Source organism: Neofelis nebulosa, chromosome 13 (assembly GCF_028018385.1).
Source record: "Neofelis nebulosa isolate mNeoNeb1 chromosome 13, mNeoNeb1.pri, whole genome shotgun sequence".
Taxonomy (NCBI): domain Eukaryota; kingdom Metazoa; phylum Chordata; class Mammalia; order Carnivora; family Felidae; genus Neofelis; species Neofelis nebulosa.
In genome coordinates, this window is record NC_080794.1 from 21741554 (window position 1) to 21762581 (window position 21028).

At 51.7% G+C, this 21028-nt stretch overlaps 1 long non-coding RNA gene and 1 pseudogene across 1 annotated transcript; one reads left to right on the top strand and one right to left on the bottom strand.

Moving 5' to 3' along the window:
- Nucleotides 1-21028, bottom strand: part of LOC131492390 (src substrate cortactin-like) — a 62178-nt pseudogene that overhangs the window by 21377 nt on the left and 19773 nt on the right.
- On the top strand, nucleotides 11733-20434 carry LOC131492642 (uncharacterized). Its single transcript, XR_009252209.1, has 2 exons — nucleotides 11733-12517; nucleotides 19795-20434. It is a non-coding gene; the product is annotated as an uncharacterized LOC131492642 (long non-coding RNA).

The window sequence follows — 21028 nt, forward strand, 5'->3', positions numbered from 1 at the left end:
TGCTCCACTGTCTATGTGAAATCACCTTCCTGCCATAGAAGAGACTACCTTTTCGCTTTCCAAATAGTCTTTAAGCTGCAGACTGTGCCACACGCTGGGACAGTCCCACAGCACCCTTTCCCTTGCCCTGTTCTCCTCACAAGCATGTGTTCATTCTTATGGCAATCACGACAGTCTTAAGTAGTGGTGTGGGAGTAAATCAGTCCTGGTTTTGTAGAAGGAGAATGCAACGTTTTGTGTCTTTTCAAATAAATAACTGAAACATTCCTCCAGAGCACAGGGCCCTGGATTGCAGTGAGATATCCGGCTACCCCCAAAACACAACTTACAGGCTCTATTCCCAGGCTGCAGCCAACGTGTTATGTCAAAAACATTTCTGAAGACTATCCGTGTCAAATAGCAAAAATGAAAGAAACCAAACTCCTCATCTCTGTGAAACTATTGGTTTCTCAATAGCTAATTGGTTTATTTATTTTTTTATAGTTCTTTTTTCATTTTTGAAAGAGACAGAAACAGCAAGAGTGGAGCAGGGGCAGAGAGAGAGGGGGAGAGAGAATCGTAAGCAAACTCCCCACTGTCAGCACTGCGCCCAACGCGAAGCTCAAATTCACCAAGTGTGAGAACACGGCCTGTGCCGAAACCAAGACTCACATGCTTCACTGACTGAGCCACCCAGTCGCCCCTGTTTTTAGAGTTTGAGAGACAGAGAGAGAGAACAAGTGTGTATGAGGAGAAAGGGGCAGAGAGAAAGGAGGAAGACGACCCAAAGCAGGCTCCACGCAGAAAGCAGCCAACCCACACTTTTTGTTACCTCTGAACTTATAAAAATACACATTTCGGGGAGCACTGGGGTGGGAGAACCAGAAGGCACTACCACGAATCTTAGTGTTTTCATTACAGAAAATATAAGGATGTGAAAGAAAACACATCAGCAACATCTAAGGGACAGAATTTTCCCAGCATGGTTCCAGGAGCAAAAGGTCTACTTTCAGTATCAAATTGCATACAGCCCGGTGGCAACTATCCAAGTTAGTGTAAAACACTTTTATACACTTCAAACATAGGGACATTCAAATCAGACCACTGTTAAACAGTTTCTACAAATTTCCATTCCCAGGGAACCAAAAGCCTGAGGGTTCCTACGGAATTGTGAGCAATAACAGAAATAACGGCAATTCAGCTGAAGTACAACTGAGTGTGCCAGTCAGGATCATTGTTATGAGTTCTGAGAAGGAGACTACATTGAGGCAGACGGAAAGAAACCAACGGACATGTCCGGGGGCTGAAGCGGAAACGGCCTCTACGGGGAGGGGCTCTGTGGGCCCAGTGTGGACTTGAGGCACCCCACTCCAGACCTCGCAGGCTCTCAGGGCATTGAAGAGTGGCCACACGCCTTGCCTAATGTCCGGTGTATCACAGAGCCCACTGACTTCAGCCCTGGCTCAAGGCCCCGTCCCGTCGTCCCACCATCCCCAATGTGCCCCCTTGGCCCACCTCCTGCTCCACCCCGCTAGCCTGCAAACCACCTCTTCTGTTGAAAAGAGCTCACTTTTATTTATCAGTTGTCAGATCACTGGGATATGGTTTCAACCTGCCTCCTTCACCCACTTAACTCAGCTCTGGGACACGGTCAACCCACGTGTGACATGATCTGCAGTGGAAAGTCCCAGAGAGATATGCCCGCACCACTCCTCTGGGCCCCCATCCCGGGCATCACAGCGCCTCAGCTGCTTGGTAGCAAATGAAACCCACTGCTGTTACTCGTTGTCAGAATCGAGACCAGTTGAAAATAAGATGTACTGATTAGACTGCAAAGGTCAGAGTCTATTTAAGAGAAACTCAAACACTACAGGGGAAGGAAACACAGGGGCAGCCTAGTGAGTGCGCCAGAGAGGTCACCAGCATGAAGGACAGGTTCTGAATGCTGGTGACCAGGTCCTCACAGGGGCTGCAGTTACACATAATGTGATGCAGCTTCTGTGTTGCAAGTATCTCGTGGATATTTAGATGCAGACACTCCTGAAAGCCATGTGACGGAAGTGCTCCCACTGTTCCGAGTTACAGGTGAGAAAACGGAAGCACAGGAATGCTAATATGGACTTTCCCCAGAGCCCCAAACCCAACTGTGCAGGAGCCAGGCTCAGACTCAAGTGCTCTGGGGCCACACCCTCACGTGAGTCACAACATATCCTCCCTGCACAACTTCTCAAGGTACACTGGGAATCCATGTGAGACCCTTCAAGATTTCATACGTGCTCTACGTCCTCCAGGACCCACAGTTTCAGAGGAGCCTCAGGTTCAGCGTGGAGGACATAATACTGCTTGGCAGCTATAGACTATATTGAGCAAACAGCTACCGCTTTCAAAACAGGTACAGCTGAAAAGTGCTCAGCAAGGTGACAAGAAACACAATGCTTATTTTTTAAAGTTTTTGGTGTTTTTCAACTTGTCCGCCCAATTTGCTGAGTCCCAGGGCACCTTGGGAAGGGTTTTCAATTCAGTGGCTCCAATTCAGTGGCTGTGGGGAAGCAGAGTGATGAAATGGGAGGTGGGGGGTGTCAACGGCCACGTGAGGTCTCCCGACACGGGGAGGGGTCTGCAGGCAGAGATACCACGGATCTAGAGGAATGAGGCCAGTAAGACCACCCACACGCTGCAAACAGGCAGGGGACACCAACCTGGTCATGCAGGCTCGTCGCTGGCGTGGCTGGGGTGGACCTTTTGTTTTCTGGCGAGCAACCAGCGGATGGATTTTGTGATGCCCTTCTTCTTGGGGGCGTTGTTCAGTGAGTCCTCGTTATTGCTAGTGTTGCTGAGGTTGCTCAAGGGGCCATCCTGAGAGGCTGTGGATCTGGGGGACGCACAGGAGAGCATCTTCCACGCGTGCTCTTCGCACGACACACCGCCCCACGTGATTAGAAGCACAATCCCCCAGCTTCTAGGGAGGGCTGCGCCCTGGGAGCTGACACTGTCTCCCTCCCAAGTATATCTGGAGTCCAAGCACCTTGGGTGGAGAACGCTCAGCACCCCTCCCTGGCCGTGACCCGGGAGCACGGAGGACATGCACACCTGAGCCACCCCAGGACGTGGTGCGAGTAACAGAGAGGCTGCTGGAGCTGCCTGGTGGGGGTGGGGGGAAGAGAGCATGGCTCCTGACAACCCCACAGGGCACAGTGCAGCCCAGGAGAGGAGCCCTAGGGAGCATGTCACCCAGGATCCACCGGAAGGAAAAGGCAGGTCTCAGGACTGCTGGTGTGTAGGATCTGAGCAAACGAGTTTGCCCTACAGCCACCAGCATCACAAGACTCTGGTCTTTCCCACCTGCCTTTTGCCCTGCTGGCCACACCCAGGGCACCCAGGCAGGTATCCCAAGAACACCGTGCACGTAAACTCAGTTCATTGGCCTTTCTTTGGAATCGCTGTTCCGACCCTTTCTCCCCCATGGAAAGATCAAAGGGTTCTCAGAGCTGAAAACCAGCCCACAGGCATATCTCCTACGATGCCTGTGCCCCTTACTTTGTGGCGTCCCTGATGTCCTCGTGGCTGGCCTTGGGCAGTGCCCCTTGCTGCAGCCTGTCCAAGCTCAGGGACCTCTGGGAAGAAGGAGCTGATGGTTCACATCGTGTCCTTGCCACACTATCTTGTGACTCTTCCTCCAAAGGCAGCAACTGTGGGGTGGAGAGGAGAATGACATGAGTTCACCGTGCACCCAGACAGAGGAGCACACAACCCTGAAATGACAGCCAGCAACTCATTTGAAAAGCTATGAGCTGTGCTTTCTGCAGCGTCCAAAACGACTTCCTAGGATCGGCCTAACGCCAGGCAAAAGGGTGGTTTCGCGTCCGGGCAGTGGGCCCACTGAGAGCCCCAGCCCATCTGCACCGAGGGGTGTACCCTCCCCAGGACCTCGCACCACCAGGAGCCCGGCCACAGAAGGTAGAGGCGGAGACCCAGACCATGTCACCATACACCATGGCCAGCTGAGAAGGAAGGTGCTTGTTTCCTGACGCCATTCAGGGCAAACCCTGGTGAGCTCCGAGCCCTCCCATGCACGATTGTGCAAAGCTCTTTGTTTGGGGGAAATGGAGCGAGCTTGTGGCCTAATCCACTGTCACTTCTGGTAGCGATGCAAGGCTGGAATCTACAGGGACGTGTGTAAAATGACAAGGCACCCAACCCCCTGACCCCACACTCGGGTCTGACTTCTGCTTCTCGGGGACATTTCGGTTGAGGTTACAAACTGACGGACTCATCGGCAGCTTACAGACAGTCTGCTCGACATGGTGGAGACACAGTGTCCCTTGGCTGCCGTCACGACAAATGAACCCCTTCTGACTCCATTTTTCCTTCTGTCACAGGTTGTGGGTCTGTGGCTATGTGGCTGTGGGCCCTGGAAAGGACCGTGGGGCCACGGACCCGCCAGCGTTATGACCCTTGGCAGGTCCTGGTGGTGAGTCAGGGCCGGATCTCATGAAACACACGTGTAGGACTGGCGAGACAGGCACAGCCAACTGGGTTTGTACCAGGACCTCCGAAGCTGCATGGGGCTCGGGACTCCCATGGAGGTCAGCACCAAGTGGAGCTGAGCTCAGGGAAGACACAAGCATAACCAACAATTACAGACACCTGCCTCCTCTCCTGATTTCCATGACAATCATCAGACAACGAAAGGCTACCTTAAGAGGCTACACATTATCCACAGAAAACCAAACAGGGTTAGACTTGCTTCACGCAAGTAGATTTCATACCCAGTTGGAAGCAAGGATATGGAGAAAACAAACACCAAAAGGGAACAGGACACGGAGCCACACTAGCGACCAGGCTATGAGGTGAGCAGAGACGGAGGGTTCCGGGAGCCACCCTCCCGTGTCGCAGCGCAGTCCACACACAGGCCCCCGCCCAGCACTGGGTCCTGCCAGACTTGGTCCTATGGGCCATTTCAGTCTCAACCAGAACGGGAGACTCCCGCAAGGCTGGGAAGTGCAATGCCCGTGCTGGCCCTGTCCGCATGGACCTGACACCCACTGCACATACACCTAGACTTCATCCCCCAAAACCTCCAAAGAGCCCTCCAAGTAGCCATCAGTGAGCTGGGGGAGCAGGCCGTCCTGCCTGGGTGTTCATCACACGACCCTCTGTTCCTTGAGAAAGGCTTGCCACAGAGGAAAAGGCAGCACGAGCCAGCAGAATGCAGGGCGTGCCCTGTGCCTCGTCGCCGATGTGAGCTCCTGATCTCTGAGGACCGTGCACCGATGGGCAGTGTGTGGGCACCCCAAGGGCCATGATTCTTTTGCTGTCCTCACTTACCAGGAGGGCAAGGCAGGAGAAAAAGACGGTGATTAATACACCCCGGTCACAAAACAACCAGTGACTGAACTGGCACTTGAACGCGAGAATTCAACTGAACGGACACACCATCTGTGCAGTGGAGGGGCTCCCCCAGCTGCCGCCCAGCTCTGTATCAGAGGCACGGCCCTGTCAGCACATGGCTGGGAAGGTCTGGGATGGGGGTACGATCCAGGAAGCAAGGCATCCCAGTTATGAGGCGGACTCTCTGGTCGAGGGTTCCGACCCGAGGCACGGCGCTTCCCCTGAGAATGGGCACACCCACATCATTGTCCCCTGGACACAGGAGGTGTCCTGTCCCAGTGAGGGGCACTGTAAATGGGAGAAGGGCGCCCGAGCAAAGGTGGGGTATGTGGCAGAGTGGTTTCTTGGCCAGTGTTTGCCCTGCAAAGTGTCCTCATGCACAGGACCTGGGCTCTCGGGCTCTGGTTGCACATCTGGAAATGGGCTAACCACACAAGCTGTGGCTCGCGGGGATGTCTGTGAGGGCCAGGTAACAGGATCCTAAACCACTGCACACACCAGGTGGCGAACCCGAAGAGCTCATTGAATGCTACTGGCTACGGCTCTCAAAAGCGGTTATCCCGAAATCGAAACTCTATGGCTCTGCTTCAGTAATTTCTCTTCCTAGAAACTTCTATGTCTCATGGAAGTAAGTACGCAGCGCAGCGAGCAAGACACAAACGAGAGATAACGGCGAGCTCTGGTGGCCGTCGCAGGTACCGTGGAAACCGGCCGCCACGCTCGAGTCCCCAGCGGCTCCTGTACTTCCCCGCACACGCCAGCAGCTCGTCCTTACCCAGCTGGGGTCCTCACTGTGAAGAGACGGGCACTCTCCCCCACACCACAGACAAACACAGCTAGGTTGCACTACGAAACCCTTTCGCTTCCTCCGATGCTTCCTTACATCACTAGGCTGACAGAGGCATGCAAAGAAAGGAAGAGAAATCAGATTTACTGCACACTAGGAAGTTAAAATTTCCAAGACAAAACGAGCAAACATCTTTTAAAGAGAACAACAGGATGGATATAATTGAGAGAAGATTTAGAAACAACCACGACTGGAAGCAGAACTTTGTGCCACCACACATGTAAACGTGTGTTTACCAGAGACGCTACCAATTATCACTCAGGGACGTAAAACTCCATTACAACATACACAACTCATTAAAACATGGCATCCTGCCGAACAAAGACATCTAACAGGTGCCTATTCTAGACTTTCCTGTAACTTGGTTGAAAACCAAGTTACACTTTTACAGTATCACCCTAGGGGATGCCGAAGTTCCCGCAACACCTTGTATAACACCAAACAAACCCACTCTGTTAATGCCCTGCTGGACGTGAATGTGAAATCCTGACCTAGAATTTGAGTGACAACCTCTCACAAATCACTGTGCTGGTTACAGGAGGGTGCCCTGGGCGGGTACGTGATAAAAACGGGCTTAGGGGCAGGTGACAGCTTCACGTTGTAGGAGTCCTGAGTTTCAGTGTAGAAGGCAGTACTTGTGCTCAGTAAGCCCATGAGATTTGGAGTCCTGAACACGAGCGTCGGCACCGCAAAGCGTGCTGTCTGTATCGAGCTTCCGTTCAGCTATGCTCAGTGCCTTATGTCTTTTGAAGAAACACTCGTTTACAAATTATTACCTAGATCAAACCCGTATCCACCTGTACTATACAGTGATACGCTAACGACAATTTATCACTATTGGGGCAAAACCCCACTATCTACTGACAAATGAAGATGCAGGAGAAACACGAGCCAGCAACGACTGACCACAGACGCTCCAGGGCAAAACAGCAAACTGACCAAACACAAACCACAGAACTTTTACCCTGTGTCTCCTTCCAGCTAGCACTGCGTCTCTGCTCCCAACCAGAGTTCAAGTCCTCCAGAAAGCTGCCCCTACTGTATCTACACAGACTCTGGAACTCTGGCGAGTGGGCTTTAGCGCAAGGGCTCCTGGACCAGACCACCGTGCTCCTCGGCCTCCACCTTGCCTGGCCCCACCCAGCACGACCAGGCCACCGCTCTCCCTTTCCCTGAGCACCTGGCTCACTGAGCTCCTTCCACCTTGTCGTGACCGCTTGGTCTCTGCCAGTTCTGTGTCTCTCTCCACTGCCACACTGGGCAGTGCCCAGAGAGCCACCCTTGGACTCTGGGGCTATCCACAGGTACCCATCTAGGGACTTGTCAATCATCTGTCAAATAGAAATAGATAACTAACACACATAGCGCCTTTTACTTCCCTTTCGCTGCTGGTCTCTTCTCACTACACTGTGCACACATAGGGGTGCAGGCTTCTCCTCTGACTTTTTATGTATTTATTGCTTTCTTTGTTTTATTTCAAGTGGGCGACGAGCAGAGAGAGGGAGAGAGAGAGAATCCCAAGCAGGCTCTAGGCGTGGTCAGCGTAGAGCCCCATGCGGCGCTGCGGGGCTCCGGGGCTCGATCTCACAAACCCAGAGATCGTGACATGAGCAGAAATCAGCAGTCGGACGCTTGACCGACTGAGCCACCCGGCGCCCCTCATCTGGGTTTTTCAGTCATGCTGCACCCTAGCTCTGGGACGATGTCTGCACCAAACTTGTTCCATAACTACAGGTACTCAAAACTTACACAAATATATAAAAATATGCGCAGCCGAAGAGACAAAGGACAAAAATACTTAGACTCCAAAGGTGAATTCTTTGTTGTTTAAGGATGAGTACACGTGTTCATTTAACCTTCATTAGCGTTTCAAACCCTTACTAATTTGCATTGTGCTGTGCTTAACACTAGGTCCTATCTTAATCCACATTGCTACTTGATACAAAGAAAGAACAAAAGCTCTCAAAAGTAAATTCTAAGGCAGCAAAAGAAGAATGGGGGAAGCGGCAAGGAGAAAGCAGCCTATCAGTCCTTTAGTTCCAGAAGAGCCTCACAGACAGGAAAAGGCAGGTGACATTGGAGCTGGCAGGTGGGTCCCACGAGAGCCCCCAGAGGATGGAGGTCCTTGCCTTGGAAGGCTCATGTCGCAGACGGGCCACACGGCCTTTCCGGGGGCGCCGCAACACCGCGCTGCTGCTGCTGCTGCTGCTGGCATCCGTGGGGCTGTCCGCCAGACGGAACCTGGAAGCTGGGATGCTGCCGACGTGCGTCCGCCTGCAATACGGAGGGAAACAATCAACAAACACGCACATACACACCAAGGTTGTTATCTAAAGAAAAGGGGACTTTGTCAGCCAGGCCAAAACCCGTCAATTAGGAAAATGAGGTCACAGAAAAAGGTCTCCAAGGAAGGCATCCTTGCCCCTGGCTCCAGTGCAAGCCCGCTAGCCGGGTCCTGTGGAGACAGGGTCTCCCGGGCCCAGCAGGTGCAACGCATCCCCGCGGCCCAGACGTCCCCGAGGTGGAGCAGCGCCTGCCCCCAGTCAAGCTGTCATCCAGCGTGTCTGCACCACCTCCTGCCCAACTGACCGGGAAGCACTCCTATACGTCCCTCTGGCCTTCACCTGCCATCGGCCCACGTGTGCCAAGACCCTCGCTGTGATGCCAGGTGACCCCAGGTTTTCCTCCACCAGCCACTATCGGGCGCCCCAGGGGCATCCGCGGCAGGATCCTTGGGAACCACACCTCGCAGCTCCCGTACACAGGAGGCAAAAGCGTCTCTGGCCTCTGTGCAGTTAGACTAACAGACAAATGTCCCCCTTGGCCACAGAAGTCTCCAGAAAAGTTCCATGGAGCCCCGAGCCCCTAGGGTGGAGTCACTTAATTGGGCTGTCAGCTGCTCCCCTCAGCAAAGGCTCTGGGCACGAAGCGGTCAGCAGCTGTGAAGGAGCACCCGCCAGCCCACGTGCCCGGCATCAGCCACTGGCTAACCCTCCACACTTGAACCCTCCACGGGAGTCCAGTGGCTCCTTGCTCTCTGGAAAAAAGAGAGGCTGACTTCCGTTTCACAAATCCTTATGGTCTCGGGAGACAGAACACGCCCATCTGACTCACATCAAGTAAAGAGGGGGCCCCTGGCGTCCCCCCTCTTGGCCTGGAGACAGAGCCAGCAGGAAAGGGCGTCTCCTCTGTGGTGCTTCAAGCTCTTCTCTGCGGCCTTTCAAGAAACGTCATTGACACGTGCTGCACAGACCAGATTCAGAGCTGGTTAGGAGTGGCCAGCACTCACTATGCAGGGGACAGTCTCATTGTCCTTGCCTGAGACCAGAGACATGGTTATCATTATGGCCAGGGAAATCAGAATGGCTAGAAACAGGGCCAAAGTGTTTCAGTTCAGCAAATTATGAAATCAAGCTGCAACAGAAATGTCTACCTCCACATTCCTCTCATCCCAGAAGGGAGGATAGCTCCTTCCCAATATCCGTGACCCTGACTCCACATGAGCATTGCTGCTGGGCACTTTGAAATGCCCTGGGCTTACATTTGTCCACATAGTGCTGAAAGGCAATTGTTGAAGGACCCTTTGGCCCAAGGGATCCCACGGTGACAAGAAAATGGTCTGACACCCCAGTTAAAAGTAGAAAAAATGACTGTGAGATACTGTCCCTGAGTGGACAACAGACAGAACTTTGTTGGAAAAGAACCACAGGATGGAGAATGATCCAGAGAAGGCCAAAGTTCTTTCTTAACAGGAGAGAATGCGATAAAGCAAACAATGATGCGACGAGCACAATCTCTTGATAGGATGGTTGTCTCAGGAGTAAGAACCATGAGGTTCATGAGGGTCGTGTGATGAACACCCAGGCAGGACGGCCTGCTCCCCCAGCTCACTGATGGCTACTTGGAGGGCTCTTTGGAGGTTTTGGGGGATGAAGTCTAGGTGTATGTGCAGTGGGTGTCAGGTCCATGCGGACAGGGCCAGCACGGGCATTGCACTTCCCAGCCTTGCGGGAGTCTCCCGTTCTGGTTGAGACTGAAATGGCCCATAGGACCAAGTCTGGCAGGACCCAGTGCTGGGCGGGGGCCTGTGTGTGGACTGCGCTGCGACACGGGAGGGTGGCTCCCGGAACCCTCCGTCTCTGCTCACCTCATAGCCTGGTCGCTAGTGTGGCTGCCTGTCCTGTTCCTTTTGGCGTTTGTTTTCTCCATATCCTTGCTTCCACCTGGGTATGAAATCTACTTGCGTGAAGCAAGTCTAACCCTGTTTGGTTTTCTGTAGATAATGTGTAGCCTGTTAAGGTAGCCTTTCGTTGTCTGATGATTGTCATGGAAATCAGGAGAGGAGGCAGGTGTCTGTAATTGTTGGTTATGCTTGTGTCTTCCCTGAGCTCAGCTCCACTTGGTGCTGACCTCCATGGGAGTCCCGAGCCCCATGCAGCTTCGGAGGTCCTGGTACAAACCCAGTTGGCTGTGCCTGTCTCGCCAGTCCTACACGTGTGTTTCATGAGATCCGGCCCTGACTCACCACCAGGACCTGCCAAGGGTCATAACGCTGGCGGGTCCATGGCCCCACGGTCCTTTCCAGGGCCCACAGCCACATAGCCACAGACCCACAACCTGTGACAGAAGGAAAAATGGAGTCAGAAGGGGTTCATTTGTCGTGACGGCAGCCAAGGGACACTGTGTCTCCACCGTGTCGAGCAGACTGTCTGTAAGCTGCCGATGAGTCCGTCAGTTTGTAACCTCAACCGAAATGTCCCCGAGAAGCAGAAGTCAGACCCGAGTGTGGGGTCAGGGGGTTGGGTGCCTTGTCATTTTACACACGTCCCTGTAGATTCCAGCCTTGCATCGCTACCAGAAGTGACAGTGGATTAGGCCACAAGCTCGCTCCATTTCCCCCAAACAAAGAGCTTTGCACAATCGTGCATGGGAGGGCTCCGTGCTCACCAGGGTTTGCGCTGAATGGCCTCAGGAACCAAGTACCTTCCTTCTCAGCTGGCCGTGGTGTATGGTGACATGGTCTGGGTCTCCACCTCTACCTTCTGTGGCCGGTCTCCTGGTGGTGCGAGGTCCTGGGGAAGGTACACACCTCGGTGCAGATGGGCTGGGGGTCTCAGTGGGCCCACTGCCCGGACGCGAATCCACCCTTTCGCCTGGCGTTAGGCCGATCCTAGGAAGTCGTTTTGGACGCTGCAGAAAGCACAGCTCATAGCTTTTCAAATGAGTTGCTGGCTGTCATTTCAGGGTTGTGTGCTCCTCTGTCTGGGTGCACGGTGAACTCATGTCACTCTCCTCTCCACCCCACAGTTGCTGCCTTTGGAGGAAGAGTCACAAGATAGTGTGGCAAGGACATGATGTGAACCATCAGCTCCTTCTTCCCAGAGGTCCCTGAGCTTGGACAGGCTGCAGCAAGGGGCACTGCCCAAGGCCAGCCACGAGGACATCAGGGACGCCATAAAGTAAGGGGCACAACAGGCATCGTAGGAGATATGCCTGTGGGCTGGTTTTCAGCTCTGAGAAACCTTTGATCTCTCCATGGGGGAGAAAGGGTCGGAACAGCGATTCCAAAGACAGGCCAATGAACTGAGTTTACGTGCACGGTGTTCTTGGGATACCTGCCTGGGTGCCCTGGGTGTGGCCAGCAGGGCAAAAGGCAGGTGGGAAAGACCAGAGTCTTGTGATGCTGGTGGCTGTAGGGCAACCTCGTTTGCTCAGATCCTACACACCAGCAGTCCTGAGACCTGCCTTTTCCTCCCGGTGGATCCTGGGTGACATGCTCCCTAGGGCTCCTCTCCTGGGCTGCACTGTGCCCTGTGGGGTTGTCAGGAGCCATGCTCTCTTCCCCCCACCCCCACCAGGCAGCTCCAGCAGCCTCTCTGTTACTCGCACCACGTCCTGGGGTGGCTCAGGTGTGCATGTCCTCCGTGCTCCCGGGTCACGGCCAGGGAGGGGTGCTGAGCGTTCTCCACCCAAGGTGCTTGGACTCCAGATATACTTGGGAGGGAGACAGTGTCAGCTCCCAGGGCGCAGCCCTCCCTAGAAGCTGGGGGATTGTGCTTCTAATCACGTGGGGCGGTGTGTCGTGCGACGAGCACGTGTGGAAGATGCTCTCCTGTGCGTCCCCCAGATCCACAGCCTCTCAGGATGGCCCCTCGAGCAACCTCAGCAACACTAGCAATAACCAGGACTCACTGAACAACGCCCCCAAGAAGAAGGGCATCACAAAATCCATCCGCTGGTTGCTCGCCAGAAAACAAAAGGTCCACCCCAGCCACGCCAGCGACGAGCCTGCATGACCAGGTTGGTGTCCCCTGCCTGTTTGCAGCGTGTGGGTGGTCTTACTGGCCTCATTCCTCTAGATCCGTGGTGTCTCTGCCTGCAGACCCCTCCCCGTGTCGGGAGACCTCACGTGGCCGTTGACACCCCCCACCTCCCATTTCATCACTCTGCTTCCCCACAGGCACTGAATTGGAGCCACTGAATTGAAAACCCTTCCCAAGGTGCCCTGGGACTCAGCAAATTGGGCGGACAAGCTGAAAAACACCAAAAACTTTAAAAAATAAGCATTGTGTTTCTTGTCACCTTGCTGAGCACTTTTCAGCTGTACCTGTTTTGAAAGCAGGAGCTGTTCGTTTGTTCAATACACTCTATAGCTGCAAAGCAGTATTATGTCCTCCACGGACATAAAAAGGCCTCCAGGGCCTTTTGCTCCTGGAACCATGCTGGGAAAATTCGGTCCCTTGGATGTTGCCAGTGTGTTTTCTTCCACAACCTTATACTTTCTGTAATGAAAACATTAAGATTCGTGGTAGTGCCCTCTGGCTCTCACACCCACTGCTCCCAGAAATGTGTATGTCTTGTAAGTCCAGAGGTCACAAAAATTGGCCAAAACATTTCACTGTGTTTCCTGCGTTTATTTTGTCATCTTCAGGAGGTATGGGTTAAGTACTTGGTCATACGAGGACAGCGTTTATTGAGTTGTTTGCCCCAGCATTTGATTCAGTTTCACAGAGTGTGTGTAGGTGACTTTCTCCGGGGCTGAGATGTTCAAATCGCTCACTTGGGTTCTGTGTTACCATAGGTATAACGCAGTGTCTGAGAGTGGATCATACTGTGGTCTCTGTGGACATGCATGGCCAGTCCCAGAAACATACGGTTGACCCTTGAACAGCCGGGGTTTGAAGATCAGGTCCACTTATATGTAAGTTATGTGTTTCCATCCAGTAGAGTGTTGTAAATGTATTTTCTCTTCTTTATGGTTTTCTTAATCACATTTACCTTGTTTTATGAAGGAATGCAGCATATACACGTCACTTATAAAATATGTGTTAACCGACTGTTTCTGGTAAGGCTTCTGGGTACAGTGGGCTATGAGGAGTGAAGTTCTCAGGGAGGTGGCGGTGAGGTAGAGCCCCATAAGGCTCCACGAAAGGTGCCTAGTGTTGACAATGTCCGCCTCAGGAGAATGAGTCTCAGTCACGGCCGTGGTCACGTCGTATTTGATGGCACGATTCTTGTTACGAACGACCACCTCACTGCTTCGTTTATGTCCTGTGAGACGCGTGTTGTCAGTCACAGGTTAGGAGACCTCATACGTGTGCCTACTCCCTGTAGAATTCCACAGATTTCTCAATGTCTTTGAGTGGACTCTAACTGTAAGGCTGGGAAGCACTCACCTGAGGTTTCCATTGGAGCAGGTGATTGGAAAATCTTGTGTGGTGTCGAGAATTGAGTCCTTGAGGGAAATCGGGACCCTGCTCAGTAGGCTTGGTCCCTGGCGGTCACAGTGCTCGTCCATCTTACCGCACGGAGGAGGCAGAGTTCTGTAACCGGGAGGGGCGCAGCCACAGCAAGGAATTGGGTGTCTGAAAGCTGAGGAAGTAACTAACCACAAAAGGCAGACGAGTCTTCCATGCCTCCAGGATGTGGGCTTGTAACTCTGGTTCTTCAGCACAGAGTTCGGTGCTGGGGGCCGATTGAAAATCCAGAAGCGAGGGGCGTCTGGAGGGCTCGTCCGGTTAAGGCTCCGACTTCAGCTCAGCTCATGATGTCACGGTCCGTGGGTTCGAGCCCTTTGTCGTGTTCTGCGCTGACAGTGTGGAGCCTAGGTGGGATTCTGTCCCTCCCTCCCTTCGTCTGCCACTCCCCCATTTTCTTGCTGTGTCTCTGTCTCTGTCTCTGTCTGTGTCTCTCTCAAAAATCAATAAACTTGAGAAAAAGGGGCAGCGGGGATGGCCCAGTTGAAGGATAGCCTAGCTGTGATTGAGTTATTGTGAATCACAAGAAAAGCCAGAAGCCAACCTTTGTGATACACGTTGTGTATATACATAATTTAATTATAAGGTATGTAACAGAGAAATGTAATAAGGATCTGCAAATGTTTGAAGCGTGTCCGTGCGTTTGAACAACTGCTATTTTACCTAGTGAAAGACCTTGGAAATGAATTGGGTAAATGTGTTTCCTGTAGTGTGTACTTCCTTTTAAATCTCTTCACAGTTGACAGAAGCAGTCTTTCACCAGAAGTAACTAGTGAATCATCTGGTGATTTTTCCATGTCTCCTAAAGCAAATGCAGTCTTTGTTACTTTGCATGAACGTGAGGTATCCCGTCACAGTCTCTTAATATGCTGGGGAGTCTTTTCAGGTCTCTCTGATTTTCAACTGAGTCCACAAAGCGGGCTTTGCGATTAGAACTGAGACGTTTGTGTTGAAGTGACAAGGTGCCCAGGCACGGGGCCAACAGTGTTGTCTGACGGGAGGAAGGTTTTCCAGAACACCCGGAGTGTGCAGCTGAAGCATAGGCTTCGGGCACACAGCAGAGATCCTTGTCCTGCATTACAGGGTGTGGTTGTGATGGAGAGAGCTTTTGGCAGCCACCGTGGCCATGGGTGTTGACTGTCGGCAGAGGTGCTGGTTTGGAGGAAGGACCCAGTGATTCGCTGGGTCCTATCGATTGGCCTTAAAGCGGATGCCAACAATCGCGTAGACAGTGGAGTTCACGGCACGTTGATGGCCTCAGATGGGACCTTCGATGTCACCGCCCTGGCGCTTCTGGTGCAGAACCCGACCCAGAACACACAGGTGACACCGGGCCGTCCGCACCCGCCCACTGCTCTCCTGCTGGAGACCCTGCAACCTGTATTGGAGCAAGGCAGCGCGTAGCTTCACCGCACAGCTAGTCCTCTCTCCCCAGGCCCGGTCTGTGCTGTGTGGCACAGAGTCCTCGGTGCTACCTCCTCCTGCCTGAGCTCTGCCTGTCCCTTCCCCTCACAGGCTCGTGAGACTGGCGTGCATTTAGCTCTTATGTGGAGAGAGAAACACTCTTACTTCGTGTGCCACGTGGAAGTTTCATGGCTTCTGTTTCTGATTTCCCTGTGGAATTCTGTTTGACTCATGGGCTCAATGGAGAATCAGGAATCTTTTGATCCTTCTACAGAACACTGAACACCTTTGGGAATGCCCTCAGTGTCCCCACTGCAAATCCCCCTCCACGACACCCTTGTCTAATTTCCCGGAGAGCATGGACCCCTCTCCCCAAAGGCCCATTCCTGTGGGCTTCCTGGGGGGCTCAGATGATTCGGCGCTCGACCCTTGCTTTGGGCTCAGGTCATGATCTCATAGTTGGTGGCGTCGAGCCCCAAGTCGGGCTCCGTGCCGACAACATGGAGTCTGTTTGGGATTCTCTCTCTCCATCTCTCGCTGGCCCTCCCCTGCTCGTGCTGTCTCTCTGCCTCTCAAAGATAAGTAAATCAAGCCCATTAATGGACTCCACGTTAACATCTCTGATTGAAAATACACTATTAGGATTCAATGGATATTGTTTTGAGTTTGAAGTCTTGGTTTCAACGCAAGTGCAATATGTCGTCATCCTTTAGATTGACATAACTTTTGGGGTGTTTGCTCGTGATTTCAGGCTCGTGCTATCTTGGAATGGGAGTTGAACCACCTTTTGGTCATGGGGACTGACCAAAGGGTCGGTGAAATAAGTTTTCGGGCTAATGATATCTAAATTTGCGTTAACTGTTAAGTATTATATTTGGGGGTGCCTGGCTGGCTGAGTCGGAGGACAGCGTGACTCATAATCTCTGGGTTGTCACTTTGAGCCCTGTGTTGGGGGTAGAGATTTCCTAAAAGTAAAATCTTAAAAAAAAAAAAAAAGAAAAAGGAACGTAGATTATTATGTTTGTAGGAATCATGTACCAGACTACTCTTCCAAATGTGGAGATAATTTTACCTTACAAGTTAAGCTTCACTCTTAATTTATTAACAAATGAGCTTTGGGGCGCCTGTGTGGCTCAGTTGGTTGAGTGTCTGACTTTGGCTCAGGTCAGGATCACACTGCTTGTGAGTCTGAGGCCAGCATTGGGCTGGCTGCTGTCTGCGTGGAGCCTGCTTTGGGTCCTCTGTCACCCTTTCCATCGGCCCCTCTCTCGCTCACACACAATCGTTCTCACTTTCTCCCTCTCTCTCTGAAAATCTAACAAACAGGGGCGCCTGGTAGCTCAATCATTTAAGCATCTGAGTCTTGCTTTCAGCTCAGGTCAGGATCTCACACTTCGTGAGTTTGAGCCTCCCATTGGGCTCAGCGGTGACAATGGCGATTCTGCTTCGGATTCTCTCTCTCCCTAGCTCTCTGCCCTTCCGCAACTCATACTGTTTCTGTCTCTTTCAAAAATAAATTAATGTACCTACAAAAACTTAAAAAACTACCAAACCAATGAGCTATTGAGAAACCAATATTTTAACAGAGGTGAGGAGTTTGGTTTCTTTCCTTTTGATATTTGACTTTTGATAGTCTTGAGAAATATTTTTCACATCATAACACGTTGATGGCAGCCTGGCAATAGAGCCTGTAAGTTGTGTTTGGGGGCGGCCGGAGGTCTCTCTGCAGTCCAGGGCCCTGTGCTCTGGGAGAAGGTTACAGTCGTTTATTTAAAAAGACACGAAGTGTTGATTTCTCCTTATACAACAGCAGGACTGATTTACTCCCACACCACTACTTAAGACTGTCTTCATTGCCATAAGAACACTCAAGTGTGACGAGAATAGGACATGTGAAAGGGTGTGGTGGGACCGTCCTAGCGTGTAGCACTGTCCGCAGCTTAAAGACTGTTTTGAAAACCAAAAGGTAGTATCTTCTATAGCAGGAAGGTGATTTCACAAAGACAGTGCGGCAGGTCCAGTCAGCCCAGGAGTGTCCTGACTTGTGCCCAGTCAGTGTCCTGGCACAAATACGGCCCTGCCTCCCTTTACCGCCTGGGGCAGCCATCTGGGCAGGGGGCCCCCAATGGCTGTCAGGAATGGGGGTAAACAGGTGTAAACAAACTTGCAGAGTGCGGTCATTTTAAAGGGCTGGTAACCTTACTATATAGTTTTGGTTTTTATTTCACAATGTGTCCTGTAATTTCCCAGGATGATGATAGAAGCTTCAGGAGGGCACCTTCTTAGAGATAGCAATGTAGATCAAGACACTCTTGACTTACCTGCTGAGTCAGCAGAGACTCTCCCTGCAGACTTCTGGGTCACTTCCTCTCTGTCCTCTATGCAGCCAAAGAAGATGTTGCCGGTCTGTATGTGACGTGCTGCTCTGCCCCAGCCTCTTGGCGGAGGTATGGGAGGCTCTTGGGTTGGAATGTGAACACTGATGGAGAATGGCCGACTTAATATGTAACAAGGCGTTCAGATGCTGTGGCATGCTCAGGCTCGGATGATCTAAGATTACTCCTGACTTCTGCTTATCAAAGTTTCACAATGATTGAGATTTTTTTTTAACATTTCTATCTGATGGAATATTAGCGTATTCTCTCCACTACTACAACTAGGCATCGTGGGTGTCCTCAGAGCGTTGGACCAGCCTCAGAGCGTCACTTGCAGAGCTACGTATGTGATGGGCAGCCCTGGCCCCTCTTTCACAAGATGGCAGATGGACACGGCGAAAGTGTTTTCATGGCCTCTACTGCCCCTTTGCTATTTGAGAGTGAACTCCCGGGGACTCCCCCGGCTGCTTGCGGGTGGAGAGAACCCCACTCAGAAGTGCCCCGGGAGCCCTCAGTGGTTGCTGCTGTGGTTTAGAATGTGTGGGGCTGTATTTGTGCCCTCATGTGCTATTTTAAGACTAACCGCAAGGGGCGCCTGGGTGGCGCAGTCGGTTAAGCGTCCGACTTCAGCCAGGTCACGATCTCGCAGTCCGTGAGTTCGAGCCCCGCGTCAGGCTCTGGGCTGATGGCTCGGAGCCTGGAGCCTGTTTCCGATTCTGTGTCTCCCTCTCTCTCTGCCCCTCCCCCGTTCATGCTCTGTCTCTCTCTGTCCCAAAAATAAAAAAAAAAAAAAAAAAAAAACGTTGAAAAAAAAAGACTAACCGCATACTGCATTTGCACGCTGCCCCTTGTGTTGCTTGGAGCAGGCATAGTATCTGCACCACAGAGGCTGGATTCAGCCAGTCGTGTCTTAATCCTGCCGACGCCTCCTGTTGGTGAGTAGAGGGCACCGTCCGTGCAGGCCACAGTCGGACACCCTGTGTCCTGTCTGCGCAATGTCCATGTGAGCCAGGAGAGCCGCAGCAGGCTCACTTAGGGACTTTCAGAAATACACAGACACGCAGACGCACATAGACTCACAAACACACACACATACACACACGCACACACACGCACACACACACACACACACACACACGAGCTTCTCTACACCTGCTAAGAGGATGCTGGTGTTTGTGTGCTTACACTTAAAGAGGTTGGTGTGTTCTCAGTTTTTCCAGAGAAAACTGTATTTCCACTCTTTTCGTAAAAAAAGAAGTTTGGGTTCAGTGTCTGCTAATGTCTTTTTTGGTAGGGAGGCAGGATTGCTGTTGGAGCAGTAGGAAATTTTCCAGGTCTGAGCTGACCTTCCCGGTCGTTCGGGAGCAAGTGGCACTGGCCTTTGCCTGGTCTGGTGGAGCTCCCGGGTCAACAGGCCCTGGCTGGCTTGTTTTACGCACACCTTCTTGAATGGACCAGGCCCAAGAGGATTCTCGTCCTCACATGAGTGACACTGGTGGCCTCTCAGTTGAGATTAGCTTTTGAAAGCGGAAGCACATTGCCCTCTGAGGCGCTGAGTTTGAACATGGAGATTTCGGGTGTGGGCCCCGGAGCCCGGCCCTCTTCTCCCTGCTCTGAGGACCTCCAGGGGTGGGCTTTGTTCTGCTCTCATCCTGTTTTCCTGTCTCAGCCACAGTGTTTGATTGTTGGGAGCTCCTGGCTGGAGGCCAGGTGGAGCCTATGACACTTGAACTTAGGGTAGTGAGTTTGAGCCCCATTTTGGAGTGGAGATTACTTAAAATCCTGACAAAATAAAAGAATAGTTGATTGATTCCTTCATCTTGTTTTTTTTAATTTGGGAACTTTCAGTCTTAAGCCAGTAGGAACTCAATCGAATAATTCTCATTGATAATGCAAAATGCTTCATATTTTCTCTAGATTCTCAAATCTCTTCAGCCAGGAAGGTCTTTGGGGAGGGGGGACACGCGCTAGGCCCCACCTGGGGCCCCGGAAGGTGCTTTTCGGGCTGTCTTAAGACTGATTCTTTCCTTTTATCTTGCAGTTTACCCACACTGCTTCTCCCGATGGTCTTGCAGCACGCTGAGCCCAGCAGTGACTACATTTGAAACTTCAACCAGATCTTTCATCTGTTAATCCTTGTTATATGGACCCTGAGATATTTTATTACAGTGTTTGATTACTGAAAAATTCGTGAATAGGATAGAGAAACTCATTTAGCATTTAATGTTTCGTACATTTCTGTAAATTTGTCACTCCCTATAGAGAGTTCCTGACTTTCATGTATATCCGGGCTATAAATATCCTTTGGAATCAATTGATGTTCTTATATCTCAGTTTAGTCTTTCAAATGAATGTACTGTCATGGCTGTATGTATGAATCCTACGACAAATACGGTCTTTTATAACCTGTGCATGTATTGTAATTATCATTGTTTAATTGTTTGTTAAGAAACCCTGACAGAGAAAAGGATTTTACCATGTTTGTAAAATCACCGTGACACAGCCTGCATTATCCTTTACGAATGTCCCTTAGCTCTACAACCATGGTTTTGATATAAGCAGACTTAATTTGCAGCAATTGTCGTTGTGTTTTAATGACTCACCTTAACTACACTTTTTCTAGCAAGAAATGCTTTCTTGTGCAGTGTGAAGAGATTAAAAATATCTGGTGTTGACTATCAGCTAATGAAACTTGGAGTGCAAAGCTGATTGAAACACTGTGAAAATCTCCCAGGGCCGGTATGCTCTTTCTGAGCCTGGTCCCTGGGGGCCTGGGCAGTTTGCCTGGAGTGACCCGCACAACCTGGGAGCCGAGACCCCAGAAAGCCTGGGTGGGGCAACCTGGCCACCTCTTCCCCGGAACCCTGCCCACCCCCTTCTCTCCCCCAACCCGAACCTTAGACCCCTGGCAGCAGAACTCTCAGAGGACCAATCAGGGTGCACTGGTCTCCCACCTCGGGCCAGGGCGCTGGGTGCTCAGCACAGAGCAAGATGCAAGATCCTGGAAACAATGGAGTGCAACCCTAATAAAGGCCTTATTGTTCTTACGGAAATCAGCTGTTTAGATTTGTTTGTAAACAAGTTTAAGGAGTGGACCTCATTCTCCATTTGTAGATTTTATTTAATTTTTTTTAATGTTTCTTTATTATTGAAAGACAGAGAGAGAGACAGAGCATGAGCATGGATGCCGCAGAGACAGGAGAAGACACACAATCCGAAGCAGGCTCCAGGCTCTGAGCTGTCTGTCAGCACGGGGCCGGGCGTGGGGCTCGAAC